At 41.8% G+C, this 17942-nt stretch overlaps 1 protein-coding gene across 9 annotated transcripts in view; it reads left to right on the top strand.

Annotated features, from left to right (window-relative positions):
• LOC129769292 (kinesin-like protein unc-104) overlaps positions 1-17942 on the top strand; it is a 202933-nt gene that overhangs the window by 67308 nt on the left and 117683 nt on the right. For 5 of the 9 annotated variants that reach the window (XM_055771436.1, XM_055771437.1, XM_055771435.1 and 2 more), the window contains exon 1: positions 14808-15118. The exons of 1 other annotated variant lie outside the window; for it this stretch is intronic. The gene's annotated coding sequence lies outside the window, so the exon portion shown is untranslated. Of the gene's footprint in view, positions 1-1377; positions 1402-14807; positions 15119-15797; positions 15821-17942 lie in introns of those variants that run through there. 3 more of the 9 variants (XM_055771431.1, XM_055771438.1, XM_055771433.1) reach the window with 3 other exon arrangements.

Below are 17942 nucleotides of genomic sequence, written 5' to 3'. Positions count from 1 at the left end.
ATAACAAAATGTGTATCTAAAATGCACTTGAACGAAGAAAAATAAACCATTGCTAAGTCTGGTCTTGGGTGAAATCCGAAAAAGGTTCTTTTGTGCATTTGGTGGGACTGGAAAGATGTAGTGTGCTATGAGCTCTTTTCTCAAGGTGATACGATCAATGCTGAAAAATATTGCAATCAGCTGGATCAACTGGATCCAGTTCAATCAACTGGTCAACCATAACAGAAAAATGGCCAGTATTGGCGAACTGATGAGGCGTCGTTTTCCATCACGACAACGCAAGACCGCATGTTGCGTTGGCCTGTCAGGCAAAAATTATTACAATTTAATTGGGACGTTCTATCAGTGTTTGGAAATCTGTTAATATCCAATTAACCACAATGTGGCATACTGTATAGCAGCGATTTCTTTTATATGTCTTCAATGCAGTCGAAAGGGATCCCACGAAGCAGTAGTTTATCTCATTGTCATTCGTCTCATGTCGCCGTTGCCATTAATAATGCGTTGGTTGAACGTGAGATCAGAATTTGATCGTTCAAGCATGCCTTCAACCACTTGATTGTGATGATTTTCTTGAAAGATATCTGACACTAGTCGTGCTGCGAGCACCACTCCTTATATTTTGTCGATATCAATTGAAGACCGTCCTTGACGAGGTAAATCGTTCATCTCGTTCAAATCGTTCGGCCATGTGTGAATGCCTTATTCCATTCATACGCGGAAAAATAAAGTTAGGACAAAAAGCAAGGTGATTTTCGTAATCTACGTTTTATTTTCTATTTTTCTACATAATCGCCGTAACGTTCGAGGCATTTTTCATAGCGTGGCACGAGTTTTTCTGTTCCGAGCGCGAAGTGCGTAGCGTGCAACTTTTTGAAGTACGATGTAACTGCGTCACTACAGTGTCATCGAATCGTTGACCTCCAAGGCTTTGGGTTTTAAGTATAATTGTGTTTTTATTTTTTGATTCTTGTGAGGGTTAGAAGCTGCTGCAAATGCAAACCACAATAATCTAATTTAACGCCAAGGAATTAAAATTGAAGCCTAATGCAATGATTGATTTTCGCACTTTTATAATTTACCTCTCTTCATTCTTGTGAACTAATTGGGAACAATCTGGAGGAATCGCAGCCGCGGAAATGGCTTTCGTCGCGATTGGAAAAAATAATATATTAATTACTAAAAATTACCCAATACACAATCCAAAGGGGAATATGATACGTGATTTGTAACCCACTCATGAAGTGACCTTCAAAAGTCAGTATCTCGTTGTAGAAATATCTATCTTGGAAATTAAACCGCCTATTTATTTAAAATTCTACATATTTACCCCAACTATATTTTTGGTTTAATTTTTAATTCATTGATTTTTTTCAGGCAACCGGGTATCGATTATCGCACGTAAGTGATAAACAAACAAATTAGAATAAAATATACACACCTGGAATGACCCTAGAGTTTAGTTTTTTGACGTAGGATTACGTCTTTCGGGAACATATTGGGGTACAAATTGAAAATCGAAAATCGAGCACATCGTGAAAATTGTCTAATTTCAAACGCTTATTGCTCAGTCATTTCATGATGGATTGATGAGATATTTGCGTTAATCAATTTCGGCACTCCATAACAATTTTTTACATTGAATCGAATAATATATGTCATGGAACTAACTAACGAATAATTAGAAAATCTCAACCCCTATCCTAACGTAAATACCCACTTCTGATTGGTCGAAATTGACGACACATGCGGCGGCTCATGTACTTACAATTATTGGTCAGTTATTGATGGATTTACGAGATAATTGCATCAATCGATCTGAGCACTCCATAACAATCCATCACAATTGATAAAATAATATATCATATGAAACTAACTAGCAAACAATCAAAAAAATTTCAAACGGAAATACCTCGTTCTGATTGGTCGAAATTGAATATACGGAGAAATCGGCACATCAAAGTAGAGGGAACTTTTGCTCCCACCGAAATGTATTCCCTAACAGAGACATCAAAACCAAGCTGCCTGGGGGAAATCGGCATGCATCGGAATACATGAAAGTAGGGGGGCTTTTGTTTCCACCGACATGTATTCCCTAACAGAGATTTCAAATCCAAGGTGTCTGGGGGAAATCAGCATGTAAATACCCTCGTGGTCGATAGTTTAACTAACGACGCGCACAAATGGATAGTGCTTATTGTAACTAGCGTGGGCATTGCTAATTGCATACTTGCTGGCGAATTAGTAGGGAGCGATGAATGAGTGTTTTTTATGTTCGTTCCAATAAGAATCTTTCGATGGATTAATTGAAGAATGATATTTCAATGAACTGAATAGAACCTATGTGTGATAGAATATAAATAAACTTTAAATTTGGAACTTTTATGTTGGTTGCTTCGTGAAATTTCATATCAATGACCGATATTATTGTCCAATTGAAATTCGTAGCATCGTGTTCCGTTGGGTTTAAAGCGAAAATGCCATTTCCATTTCAAATATTTTTTCTCTATAATAAAACAACACTTTTTTCTGGTGAGAAAACTTGATAATTGTGTTCGATAATGATAATTATCTTATATTACATTTATGAGTTTTTTTTCTTTATTTCATCCATACATAACACAGGAGCCATCTCGTCCAGGGCCACAGAGCGCGGCTTTCATCATATCTCATTCCACTTAGGTATATCCTATCGTGATACGCACCATCAAATGACTAATCACCATCTTTCTATCATTATCACTCGGTTATGGACATTGGTGGAGTGAACCAAGAATACCTAACAACCAGACAAAACGGCCCTTTTCAGGGCCACCAAGAGATTAACAATGTAATTCTTAAAACATATCCAAAATCAGCATGTAACAGATAACCCAACGGAATCCTACGTCAACTATGCGGTCGTGTCTCGGACACAACCCTCCTGTGACTTTTTTTAAATATGTGAATGAGGTGAAATGCTTTCACCGCTCATTTAATATTTTTGTCTAACACCACTAATTAAACTTTCAGGTCTGGATGCTGGACTAAAAGCATCTTCTTCATCATATCTGCTTCTGAAGTTTTTATAAACACTTTTTATAAACGAATTGTATTGTTTGATGAGCCTGTTCACGAATGAATACGGAGCTTCTATGAATAACAGATAACGGCACTCGGTTTAAAAAAATATAGGAGGTTGTGTCCAAGATACGACCGCATTGTTGACGTAGAACTACGCTGTTATTTTATATAAGTCGCCCGTTTATACCTTCGGATATTATTCTCTACTGCTGTGAAATTGTAGAAACAACTGCATAGTAGAATAATCTCTGAAATGGTTTTTTCATTGTAGAATTCTTGCCCTCGCAGAACAATACACTAGCTGATCTTATGTCGCAGTTTATTCCATGTGAATGCATTGAAAATATACCTCAAAGGCCACCGGAATAGCGTTCGGCTACAGTCGATTATATACATGTTGCACCAGTACCATTATTCCACATCTCATAACTACATCAATATATCTTTGGCACCGCATGGAAACAACAACAATGAAAACACTTGCAAGTATCAAATATCATGCTACATGTTATTTAGTATTGCCTCAGTGGAATCGCACCTCTAGGCATCGTTCGTATAACGTGAACCAAGCGGCGAACAAGCGTTCGCCATAGCATGCATACACAGTCATACATTGGTGGCTTGAAACTACTAGGAATATAAACACTTCTCATCACTTTGTGCTATTCTCAAAAGAAACGCTTCTGGTCATATTACTGGCAAGTTGCATTATTTTCTCATGCTCGAGATAAGCACAGCTGTCACCCTTTGTGGAGGAAGTTTTGCTACTGGCAAGCGAAACATAATCACATACAAAATTCCAGAATGACATTTACTTTCTTCTTGGTGACTAAACAAGCAAAATAAACTCTTTTTGTTAATATCAACAACCTCGAAAACAGTAGCATTGCTTCATCACTATCAAGATTAGCGCAAATGCAATACTAGTTGAAGGCAGTTTTGCGACAGGCACGTGAACACAAATAACTTATAACATTCCAGTACGACATTCAAGATGCCTGGTATTCCCCAAATAATTTTTTGGCGCACAACCTTAACGCCTGGTTCGCCATAACGTCAGTTTAATGCATTGATGCAATGTCAAAGGCACCAACGAAGCCCTGCTTGGAAAAAGACTGAATTATGCCACACAGCTTATACTCTGCTGTAACACCCATCGATGCGAATTCGCTGATGAGTTTGTCAAGAGCGACCGCCTTCACCACCAGCGGGGGGAGCTTGATTTTGGTTGCTGCCTGGGTAACGGCGTTTACATTTTCGATCGACGCGCCGAAATCGCCTACTTCGCTGTTATTCGATGCGGTGTCACACTCGCGAAGGCTCGGTTCAGTGCGAGCGCTTTTCATTGCACCAACATCGGGTGCATCATTAGATGACGCTTGCTTCGAAATTTTATTGCCCCTGGCAATGCGTTCGTTTTTTACAGGGTCTTCCTCTTCTTCTTACACATCACACATCACGCGAAGCGTCTAATTTATGACGCGGAAAGAAAAACACACGATACGAATAACGCGAAAAATGAACTGAGAAAACTACACGACGATATCCAAGTTGGATTACCACTGGTGGGGTCCAATCTTAGATCGAAGCGCAGCGAAAGCAAAGTGATCTGGATTGCTCAACAGTCCGATGCCGAATGAAAGTTTGCCTTTTTTTTAAAGCTTAAAGTTCATTTATTTGAGGATTTTTTAAAATTACAAAATTTGGTTTACAGATCAATTTCTCAGCCTTAGGGGCCCGGCATCTTTGGTACATTTTGGATTTACTAATTGTTTGAAATTTTTGGTTGTGAGCCTAGTTTACATATGTTCCCGTAAAGAGGGATGTATTAATTATTAATTTGAAAAATTTGATAACCTACCTAACTAAAATCTAATTAAAAATTTGAAAATTATGGGACCAGTTCCCGGATGATTGCGTGCGGAGACTGCTGGCAAGACCCCCTGAACCTAGACAGGATTTGAGATTTTCGTTCTTCCAGCACCTGAAGACCAGACAGACGGTGGATCTCAGTATTTCGGGTCCTTGGTGGACTATCCAGGATCATCCGAAGGATCTTGTTCTGGATGATCTGCAGCTTCTGATGATGGCAATTTGCACATCCCTCCCAGATTGGCAAACCATATTCGATCGCCGGTAGAATGATCTGTTTATGTATCGCAAGCTTGTTTCTTTGCGACAGAGTGGATTTTCGCGTGATGAGCGGGTATAGCGACTTAATGAGTTTGGAACACTGAGACCAAGGTAGACAACCTCACTCGACCAATTAATGGGAGTGTTGCTGAGGTGGACGTTCACATCATCAGGTGGAACAAGTCGTGGTGATTTTGAGTGCGGAAATATAATGGTCTGTGTTTTCGCCGCGTTGATGCGAATCTTCCAGGATGTTAAGTAGTCGAACAGGACATCCAGGCCTCTCTGTAATCTCCTGACTAGCGGACGTATCACTCGACCCCTGTAGATGATGGCGGTTTCATCAGCGAACATCGACAGCACACCATCATCAGGTAGGGGAGGAACATCCGAAGTGAAGACATTGAACAGGATAGGACCTAGGAGGCTACCCTGAGGAACTCCCGCGATAACGTTGAACGTATCGGAGAGCGCGTTGTTCAGAGAGACCTGAAAAGTTCTATCCGAAAGATAGTTACCGATTATCTTGACTAGAAAGATCGGAAAGTTGAAACGGTGTAGCTTGAACACAAGACCATTGTGCCAGATATTGTCAAACGCCTTTTCGACGTCCAACAATGCCATGGCAGATGTTTTGGATACGGACTTGTTCCGCCTGATGATGTTCGTGACTCGTGCAAGCTGGTGGAGTGTGGAATAACCTTTCCTAAAACCAAACTGTTCACGGAGGAAGATGTTGTTCTGGTTTGCGAAATCCAGCAAACGACTGAGAATCAGCTTTTCAAATAACTTCGAGATGGACGACAAGAGGCTGATGGGGCGATAGCTTTTGGCGCTGGTAGGGTCTTTACCAGGCTTATGTATGGAAATTACTTTGGCCAACTTCCAGCGAGAAGGGAAGTAACCAAGTTCAAAGCATTTGTTAAAAATCGTGGCCAAGTGCGCAAAGAAGCGAACGCTCAAGTTTTTCAACTCGAGGTTGAGCGCACTGTCAAACCCGGCAGCCTTCATATTTCTCATGTTACGTACCGCAGCTATCGCCTCATCAGCCGTTATTCTCGATTCCTCGGGTAGAACGATGGGGATTTCAGCGACACTAGCCACAACCTCCTCGACGATAGGCTCGTGGGGACTCACCATGGAGCGACCAATATTATGAGATTCCACGAAGTGTTGACCAAGCGCATTCGCCTTTTCGGCAGATGTAATAAGCAGAGATGAAAACGAATCCGATGATCTGAGTGGAGGAACGGGTCGCGGATTGTTTTTTAGGATCTTGGCAGTTTTCCAAAAAGGTTTAGCGTAATCTGGGAGGGAGCGAAGATGATTTGAGAAATGTTCGTTTTTGAGATCAACCATCCTGGCATGGATGATTTTCTTGAGACGGTTGCAGTTGGTCTTCAGGTGGGGAAGGCCAGTACGTTGGTACTGGCGTCTGATGGTGTTGCGGAGTCTAATTAAATTTTTAGTTATCCTGTCAAGGTTCAGAGGATTACTCACCAGTCTTAAAGTCGGAACGTGCCGGTCTCTAGCCCTGGAGATTGCCACGTCGATGGTCTGAAGACACTGATCGATGTCGTCGGTTGACTCAGGTACGAAGTCGTAGTCGATCTCGGTGTCCACGCACTGCTGGAACTGTGACCAGTCGACTCGGTGGTAGTTGCGTCGCGAAATCTGGAATCTGTTGGCGGAGGAGCCCACTTCAATCACCACCGGGTAGTGGTCAGAACTGAGTTCTTGATGGACGACAGGCTCCGAGATGTTAATCGTGTTTGTGATGAATATGTCAATGGTCGCATGAACACCGGACCGGCTCAGCCGGGTGGGACCGTCTGGACTCAGAATGGTGTACTGTGCTTCTTGTAGATCGTTGTGCAGGATCAAACCGTTCTGGTTACTACGGCTGTTGCCCCACGCATGATGCTTCGCATTTAAGTCGCCACCGATGATGAACTGCTGTCGCCGCCGGGTCAGTTTGATGATGTCACTTCGAAGAATTGCTGCCGAGCCGTCCCGTGCATTTGATTGTCTGGGGCAGTAAGCTGCTACTATGGTGAGGGGACCGACGGGGGTAGAGACTTCCACCCCTACGGCCTCGATGATTTTCAGCTCAAAGGTTGGAAGCAGCTGACAGAAAATATTTCGCCTTAGTGCGATGGCCACGCCACCACCCCTGGAGCTGGTCCTATCAAGCCTCACGAGCCGGAAATCTGGTAGGAAGACGTTTATACCAGGCTTAAGGTGCGTTTCCGTGATAATTATAACGTCTATCTTGTGCTCGTTGAGAAAGTCAACGCTCTCAATGGCTTTGCTCTTGAGCGAGCAAGCGTTCCAGTTAGCTATACGTAGGATGTTACGGTCCATACTTGGAGACGAGGGCAAGAACAGCCTCAAGCTGTTCATTCAAAGTCTTGCATGTGCGTTGAATCCTGATGACCTCGGAGACTAGCAGAACAAGCTCCTTATCATTCAAAGGTGCGCCCTCAGCGGTCGTGCCGGATGTAACACGCGAGTACGACAGACCCGGGAGGGGGGTTTGATTCTGCTGAGATGCTGCGTCCATGAGCCGATGCTGCACTGAGGAGCCGCTAGGAACCACTTGGTTGCTTGCGGTGGGGGCGGTGGGCTCGCTACGGTTCCGAACATTGTTGAGTGGAAGAGGGGGCAGATTTGGAGCTGCACGGCGTTGTTGAAGTGCGGGAAATTGCGCATCGTTGGCTGCTGGTGGACGTGGGTTGCGCTTTCGTCCTGGTTGGTTATTGACGGAGGCACGCTTTCGGATCTCAATATACTCCGCCCTCTTCGGACACGTACTGCTGGTGGGTTTGTGACCGGCTCCGCAGTTCGCGCAGACAGGGACACCGTCCTTCATGTGTTGACAAGCATCAGCATCGTGGGTTTTGCCGCAATTAATGCAGCGGGATGCCATGTGGCAGTTTCGTGTGCCATGCCCAAACATGAAACAATTCGAGCATTGGGTAACGTCTCTGTGGACCGGTTTGTAGCGATCCCACACAACTGCGATATAGAAGAGCTCCCGAATATTCTGGAGGTCCTTCAGGCATGTCGAGTTTTTGGCGAAATGAACGAGATAAAGTTGGTCACGGTAGGTCCGGGTCTGGTCGTGCCGCTTCATTTTGAAAATCTCGAAATTTTCTCGAGTTCAGCCGATAATTCCTTGGAGTCCATATCGTGGAGACCGCGGAGCACCACCTTGAGCGGTTTCTCAGCCTCGATGTCGTGAGAGAAATATTCACAATTCCGCTGTTTCAGTATCTCCAGCACGGCCTTGTAGTGACTCATGCCAGGGACCATCAACTTGAAGCCCTCCGTGTTACGGCGGATGGTGCACCTCAAACCCTTCTCGATGAAAAAGGCAATTCGAGCATGAAGCCCCTCCGGGAAGCCTTTCACATAGATCGGCGGCAGTTTCTCCTTTTTTTTCAATTTCGGTTCGTCACCATTCTCGAGAACAGCATATCGATTGTTCGCCAGCAGCTTCTTAGCCGACGGATCAGGAGATTCCTCCGATAGTTCGGCGACGTTTGTAGACCGGGAGCGCTTCCCGTTGCTGCTACCACTTGCGCCAGCGCGCGTTTTGCCTGCGGCTTGATTCATGGGGACGTCGACGTCCAGCGCGAGGGAACTAACACTTTTACTTTTTTTTTTACTAGACACACGAGCAAGCTAAAACACGTCGTTACTGCTCAACACAACAGCAGAGAGTCTGAAAGTTTGCCTCAGCGAGATCTACTGTTTATACTCTAGGCAAGTGTTCCCCTTCATTCTTCTTATTTTCCTTTGTTCACAGAGACTTTAAATCCTACGATTTCCCCTTCGTTGCTCGTTATTGACAGCTCTGTTCGGGAAAGCACACAAATGGACGGAACAAATGTATGGGAAAATGGAAACGCTTGAAGTTTTCAAGAATTTTAACCATTTACAAACCAGGGGATTCAAATGTATAGCATATTAAACAAATCTTAGGGAATTTCCGATTCGTTTAGTATGTAAATCGTCAAAATCCGTTCGCGGCAAAAATAGTTATTAACATTAACTTTATTTCATAAAAACGTGACCTGTTTTCTAATTTGGCACCCGTAGTTCTACGTCGAAAAAAAGATTAGCGTTGGAAGATGAGAGGATCTCTTTCAAGGAAAATTGTTTCGGCCATAAAGGGTTAAGAAAGAAGAACTTAAAACAAAAGTTGCTTTACTCTCAATGCTGTAACTCACGAACCAATCGACCGATTGCTGTCAAATTTTGACACGTATTCATTGAAAGATGGTGCGCCATCTAGACGTCAACCTTATGAACTTTTCAGCCGAACTGTTATTTACCACATTTAGCCTCCGGTAACTATAATATGTTTCCAAACCTTACAAAGCTAACCGGTGAAATTGCGATCTTTCGTAATGGTCATGTTAAATTAATGCATTTTTTTCTTAATCCTGTTCCATGCTTAACATTACAATGGTAAGTCATGATGCGTCTAAACTAATCTTTGCTTGTTGTTGTTGTTGTTGTTGCAAGAGCGTGTTGTTTTTGATCAGGATAGGACCATACCATCGCACTACTTGTAGCCAACAAAGACAAAAGAATTAGAAAAATGATCGACAAAGCTAGAATCAATTGCTGCACAATTTACTCCGTCATGTCTAGGTTGGGGAAAATACATTATTTTTGGGTGAAATTCGAAACTTTTTTGAATATGCTTCGGATTGTCCGATTTTGGTCAAATATGCTGCTTGAGGCTCCGTTTTGTTCTAAAATTTGTTACCATTCTAAAGGTAGCCTTTAATGGCCCATAATGACTTTCTCATAAAAGTCTTGGTACTTATTGGCGAAAAACTCTAACAATAGATTTTTGCAATCTTCCTTTGATCCCAATTTCTTTTCACTCACTTCTCATTTTCCACTTTTGCCAGGTGCGAACTATATTATGGATGCGTTTTTTAACCCTTGTGTTCATTTATTTAGGCTCATTAGTATTTTAGCTGTAACACAGCCGGATTTCAAACGTGTACATGTCACATGTCTATAAATACCACATTACACAGTTGCCATATTAGGCGTAAGAGTATTCCTTCTGTTCATTCATTGTCCAGTTAGACCGGACAGCGGAGACGGTTGATATTATCATTGACGTATTATTAATAAAACGACAGCCCGATGTTTCTTGCAGAGCAGAGCAGTTGTATGGATGAATTGATCTTATTTTGACCATGGATCGATCTCCGTCGGTGATGATTGTTGCGTCTACGTCCACGTAGATTCTGTAACAACACAAAGGAGGTCAATTGAGGGCCCTGAGTTTTGAACTCACGATCGATCGCTTTTTAAGCGAACGCGCAACCAATGTGACTGCGAAGACCCGAAGTTATGGATGCGTTTAAACATCTTAACCATGCTCCCTGAGTTGTGTGGCCTTGCGTTGTCTATCCCTACAGCCAGAAAATAATGGATTTTGAAATCGGCACTGATATTATTAGGTGTACCGGTAAGTTTCTTCGGTTTTACAACAGATGGCGTAACATTCCAGACATTCGTTGGAAGGCTACTGTCATTGCGCGTCTTTTTCAGTATATGTGAAAAAGTTGAAGCGTAAACAACATAGTTTGTTACCACTTCGAATATGTCGAACTTCGTACCAACGAGAGTGTTTTTGCGGGGAGTGTTACTTCATTACTTCAATATGAAGTTAAAAACTGTAGAAAGTCATTGCATTTTGGTGGAAGTTTATGATGACCATGACCATCCAACTGAGCGAACGTTTCAGACGTGGTTTGCACGGTTCAAAAGTGGTGATTTTGATTTGGAAGACGAAGAACGTTCCGGACCGCCAAAAAAGTTTGAAGATTAAGGCTTTACTCGATCAAGATCTGTCACAAATACAACAAGAACTTGCAGATACATCTGGAGTAGCTCAGCAAACCATATCCAATTGTTTAAAAGAAATGGGAATGATCCAAAAGATAGGACATTGGGTGCCGTATGAATTTTTGCCACGAGACGTCGAACGCCGTTTTTTCACGTGTGAACAACTGCTCCAACGGCATAAAAAAGGTTTTTTTTGCATCGAATCGTTACTGGCGATGAAAAGTAGGTCCATTAAGACAACCCTAAACGTCGGGCAACGCTTGAATACCCCGGCCATGCATCAACATCGACGGCCGCGCGGAATATTCGCGGCCAGAAGACTATGCTGTCTATTTGGTGGGACCAGCTGCGTGTGGTGTTCTATGAGCTGCTAAAACCGAATGAAACCATTACGGGGGACCTCTACCGACGACAATTGATGCGTTTGAGCTGTGCATTGATGTAAAAACGGCCACAATACGAGCAAAAAGACACGATAAACTTATTCTGCAGCACGACAATGCTAGACCGTATGTCTCGAAACCGGTCAAACATACCTGAAAACGCTGAAATGGGAGGTCCTATTCCACCCGCCGTATTCTACAGACATTGCTCCGTCCGATTACTACCTTTTTCGATCGATGCAACATGGCCTGGTTGATTAGCACTTCTCCAATTTTGATGAAGTCAAAAATTGGATCGATTCGTGGTTAGCCGACAAACCGGCCGATTATTTTTTATTAACTGTAGTTTGTGAACAAATAAACGAAATGTCATAAAACTTTACACATAAGCTAGTGACAGATGAACTTCTCGAAATGAATCCTGTTCATTTTCAGTGGCACCATCTGTTTTAAAAACCGGAACTGTTCAGCCCATGTAGTAGTTATAGAAATATAGTTAAGAATTTGGCTATTGAAAAACATAAGTTTTACAGAGCCTGAGCCTGTAAAAATAAACGAATTATAAAAAAGACGGGTGGGTAATGTCGGGGACATAACCGGAGTGACGTAGGACTATACAAAGGGGACAGCTTTTGTTAAATATATATTTTAAATATATTGTTTTATTTTCTTCTCCTACGTGAATACCTACCTATCTACCTGAAAAATTGATTAGTTTACTGTTTACTCTTTATGAATATGTTGATGGTTCTGAAAAGAACCTTTGGTGTTGTGTTTTTGTTATCACTCGATATTCCCATCTTGTTCGGTTAAACCTTCCTGTTTAGCTATTGCGTTTGCCACTCGCCACAGCTTTCACAGTTGGAAAATTTCTTCCCATCCAGCTTGTGACATATTGTTCAGTAAATTACATTTATTGCGACTTTGCCACTCACTGAAACTAATTGTTGCCTTGCCGAACCGAAGCTGCTCTGTTCTTGATGCGTGTTTTCTGATTGTCGTGAGCAGCTTTGCAAGCCAATTCGAGCACTCCGACGGCCGAAACTCTATAATCGCTGTTAGGTATAATGGTGCTCCGGCACCAATCCGTTCGGCCTAGTTACCCTTGCGGAGCAATCAGTGAATGCGGCCAACAGGGAACTGGAGATCTGCACGGTTCGAGTGAGACTTTGCCTTTCCCTTAACTTGTCCTCCTTTGTTACGTCCACGATGCCGATGCCGTACAACCACACGGGTTTACGGTTTGAAAGAAAATAAGATATTTTTTTAGGGTCCGCGTGTTTTATACTCTAGCGCAATTTAAGAATTGGTGAAAATCAATAAGCTCAGAACAACTGCCAAATTCACATACTCATCATATCCTGGCAAACAAATTATGAAAAAATCAATTTGTGTTTTATTATTATTTTGGATAATGTTTTAGAAAGCATTGAACTGTATTTCCTAAACTCTTTTTTGGAAGGTTTAATGGCCCTGAAAAGCGCCTTGTTTTATGGAATGGTTCCAATTTAGAAAACTTAGTACTCGTGGTTTTGAAAAAAACCATTTCGAACGCCCTCGATGCCGCCTTGTTCTGGATTTGCCACCAAAGCAGTTTGTATAAAGAACAAACTTTTTTCTTCTGCTACCAGCTGCCGTTTTGCGATTGCGTTTACCACTCGCCACTCGCTGCAACTGCCTGTTGTTGTCTTGATGTGTTCTGTTCTGAATGCGGTTTTTCTTATCGTCGCGAGCAGCTTTGCCAGCTAACTCGATCACTTCGGCGGCCGAAACTATATAACGCCGGCTAGGTGGACTGGTGCACTAGTACTAACGCGCTCGGCCTAGCTACCCTTGCGGGGAACTCCAGATCAACACGGTTCGAGCGGGATTTTGCCTTTCCCATCACTTTTCCTCCTTTACCATGTCCAGACATGGCTGCTTGGCTTGGTTTGTTGATGTGTTGTGATGCGAACCGATGTGGTGTACGGTTTGAATGAGAATGATCGTTACGGAAGGAAGGAAGGTATTGTATTATAGAGACTTTAAACTTTTGCAGTTCATTCGTCTCTAGCCTTGAGAAAGGCCCTTTGAAAACTCTACTCTACTCCAGCGCTACCACCTCCGCCCTCTTGCCTTGAGAAAGGCACTCGATCCCTCGCCGTCCAGCTCGTCCAGCAACGATGTTGTCCAGTCGGTGTCCACACAAAGAATGATCGTTACGGCAGCGGAGCGGGGATTTTTAAGCTGACTGGCTGGCTCGAGAATTACGCATGTGTGAGACTGCGACCAATGTTTCGTTCATTTTTTCTTTTTCCTTTCCAATCGTGCTTCATTCTATTTCGCTGCTGCTCTGGTTGCCCGTTTTGGTCGGTACGATATGAGGAGCACAAAATGGACCAATCAAAAAAGGGGACATAGTGCATTTTGACAATGCTTGATATTTGACAATTATTCAATTATTTATCTCAAGAAAAATGAAATGTTATTCGTTATGATAGATGCGTAGATATATTTCCTATCAATTGATGTAAAAACCTTTGCGATCTATTGAGAAATGCTCGAGTTATAAGCGTTCCAAATCTTGAATTTTTTCCTACTTGTTCAGTGCCTAGATTTCCATTTCACCCCCTATATCTTCCGGTTAGACGTAGTCATACGTCAAAAAAATCAATTGAATTATTTGGTTCTTAAGTTCTGACACAAGTTACTTACTTGGCTCCTTCCGACTACCACCCGACTACCCGTAGACCCGCACTTACTGTACAGCGTTTCAATTCTTACGAAAATGTAGGAAAATGGCTTGATGAATGCTTTGCTTCTAAAGAGGAACACTTCATTTGGCGTTGCATCCACAAATTTCCAGAGAGATGAGTAAATGTAAATAATTCGAATCAAGTAGATTATTCCATTTTAACGAAACAAACGTACGTTTTCTTTAAAAAAAAATTTGACTTTAAACTTGTACACCTGGTATCTATCTGGGGAAGTGGAAAGGAGTGGTTTTGATCCAAAAAAGAATTAAGGCTCGAACCAGAATTGAGCCCGATTCGGGAACCAAAACAGGAACACTAGTAAACAATCAAAACCTGCTAGGGGAATTTACCCTATCAAACGCCCGCAAATATACATATGTATCTGGAATCGATAACGGAAAACCAAACTCGGATTCTCACGGCGCATGTCTATGTTCTCTCTTTCTGCTCTTCACATTTCACTTTTTGCTCTCGGTTCGCTAGGAATTCCTTCGGATGGATATCCTTGCTCTCGCCAAGTGGGAGGTGGGAGGCTCGCGCAAATTACACACTAACAACTCGGCTCGACTTTGGCCGAGCGCCGCACATACTCGGCGAAAGGGACCGATTGTTCCAGTTTAGTTTCGCACTAAACTTCGAACGGTATGGATTTGTGAAGCAAAAGCGGAGTGCCCTACGTGGATAAATCATAGTTTCCTAGCCCTCAGTGTGTGGTGCCCCATTGCAGTGGGAGTCTTTCGGTGGCAGTGAAAAATCGAAGATTTCAGTGAAAATTCACCATATCCATGGATGTTTTCTGTTGAAAAGATTGGAGACGACTGAATAAAGGTCATCCAAACAGTATAAAGTGAACAACGTTGGGGCACTACGTCCTGACTAACTTTCTGCTGGAAAAAAGTGAATCTGAATTATTAATTTTTCATAGTAAGTGTTGTAAATTAGCTAGTGAAAAAATGTTAATTCTGCTTCGTAGTTCCCGATCAATCGATAAAAGTAGATAAATAGTTAGAATAGTGATACAAACAGACACCCTTTTCCGGAAGCTTTTCTTTCGGAACTAGCAGGGGTAACTTGATAAAGGTCATGTATATGGCCGAAGGTGTAGTTGGAAACCATATTTGATTTTCTGCAGCAGTGAAAAACAGTCGGCAGCCATATTGGAAAATTATGCTCTCGGATTTTTCGTTTGCTTCTTCATGTTATTGTTGCAAGAAGAAGAATGGACATTGGTAGTGGATTCAGCTTTATCTCTGCAGTTTTTTCGGTTGTTGTAAAAAATCGAAGTGGTAACATTTTGCAACGCCATTTTGTGATTCATCAATAGTGTACTGTTGTTCACCCCCACACGAACGTCGTCCGACTCGAGAGAGTTTTCTGTGTTCTCTCTCTCAGGATCATCGCACCGATGATGTCGTCAGTGGGACTCCTTTTTTTGCGGTGCTTCCGAAGTGTATGATTCATTCTTCACCGTGAATTGGTATTTTCACAACCTACTGCAGTATAGTAAATTAAGGAAATTGACCAAATTTCATCCGAGCGGAGAGGAGACTCTTTCCTGTTTGCTCATATTATTCGCCGTATTTCGCAGTATTCTGAAGCATTTGCTTCGACCAGGCATCAAAACAGGTATTTATAATTGTTCTAACAGTGTGACGATGCGGATCGTAACATCAAAATATTGATTTTCCTGCATTGCCGGAATGTCGGAATTCGGATTGCGACACATTTCCCCCTCTCAGGAAAAACTGCAAGCGAACATTTGGACGATGGCTGCAGACGTCACAAAGAGATGCTTGTCTGCAACGACATCATCTCAGCGCACAGTGGAGAAAGGAATGAGCACCCTCATAGATGTCTCTAATTTTGCGCTCCTGACGGGATCACGAGAGGCATCACGTATCTGTGTGCTCTAGGGGGAAAAAACTGTTGGCATGATTAAGATGCAAATTTATTTCGATGATCCAATGAGAAGGTGAAATTTGCTACGAGTTGGAAATCCACATACACTGCAAGAATCATCTCTCTTGCGCTTATATGCTTATGTCTATCCTTAACCGTGAAACAAATCGTTAAAAAGTAATTATGCACCATTGTGTCAAACCACGGGATGCCGAGGAAGAGGTTCTACTGCATCCGGTATTCAACCAACCTATTCTGTTAATGTCTTGGAATACAATGTTGTTTCGTTCTTTCAAGGATATCTTTTCCATATAAATTGCTATTGCACGGATAGATTCATTCAGGTAAACGATTAACATCGAAAACAAACCCAAATCGCTTTTGAAAACGATAAAGCTCTTTGTTTGATAGAATTAGAGAGTCCATAATTAAGGATAAACATAGGCCATAAAAGCAAAAGTAGCCAAAGAACAAAAATAGTCGTGAATCATATACATTTTTAGAAGTTAATAATACTAAAATTTCAGTATCTGCCAAAATGTCAGTTAGACCCTTATGATTTGAAACGCTAGCATTAATTGATGAAAAAATGTAGTTCATTCAGTTTTATTAATTCGATTATTTTCACCTTTAATAACAATACTTTCTATATGTAGTGGATTATTATAAGAAAAGTAAAAGTAACTTTTCCCCTCCTCTTCTTACATTTCTATTGAATTCTTTTTGATAACCAATTTGATTTTATCCGCATGACCCAGGTACTACCAGGTGAGCCAATACGTCAAAACCAGTCTGCGGCCATCTTGGAAGTCTGTTACCGACTGCTTACCGCGAAACCACTAATAGCATATGAAGTCGAACCCCGAGTTCATCCGTTGTAGTGGTGCTTGTTTTCTTTTGCTCTTGGCACATGAGCGCACCCACAAACAATGACAAGATCAAGAACAACTCTCTCGTAGTTTTTAAGGGAGTATTCTAGTCTAGAAATCTGAAAAAAAGCAAAAATTTTTTCTTTCATATTTCTGTAGTCGAAAAATGTATTATTTACGGAGCTAGAGCCATGTTAGTGATGCCGTATCTAACCTGGTACGGCCATAACAAAGAACTTCAAATGCGTTTTTCTCGAAACTAGTTTTTTCAAACTGGCGTACACGATATCTCAAGTTCTACTGAACCGATTCATCTGCAGGCAGCTCGCTATCGCATGAACCTCTAAAATATGATGTTCTTGAAGTTTTACTATTTTTAAAAAATCGCGAAACGCGAGAAAAAGCGTTTTAAACCGCATTTTGTTTTTCAAACGGCCGCCATTTTGCCAAAAAAGATGTTTTTGACTTGTCCGAGGTTCATGCGATAGCGGAATCTTTACTGATTCAGAATCTGTTTTTTTTTGTTTCAGATAACCAGAAGGGCTGGAATCGTGTACGCCATGGTACAACTTTTTTTTTAGCTCTCTAACTTCATCAGCTCTTAACTATTCTAGTTATGAATATTTTTTCTCCGTTCAATTTTTGTTCTATTATCAAAAGATAGATGAACAAATAATGATACAATGTATAGTAAAAATATTCTTTGCTTTATTTTTACGGAGCTCGAAAAAACGTCCGAAATGCGTGTTTCTAAACTAGAATACCCCCTTAAAAAGATAGTTAAGAATTTTTGAAGTTATAGAGGCGAATAAGAGTGTTTTAATTCTAACCCTCCAATCGATTATCATCATAATCTTCAACATTAGTTCTCAGTCTCAAGGAAGACTGTTGACCGTTCATTGGCTCTGACGAGAAAAAAAAAATCTGTTCGTATGTATAAGGGGTTTTAATCATAAAGGCATTGGTGTCTAAAAGTAAAA

This window comes from Toxorhynchites rutilus, chromosome 2 (genome assembly GCF_029784135.1).
Source record: "Toxorhynchites rutilus septentrionalis strain SRP chromosome 2, ASM2978413v1, whole genome shotgun sequence".
NCBI lineage: Eukaryota > Metazoa > Arthropoda > Insecta > Diptera > Culicidae > Toxorhynchites > Toxorhynchites rutilus.
This window is presented reverse-complemented; position numbering and strand designations above follow the sequence as displayed.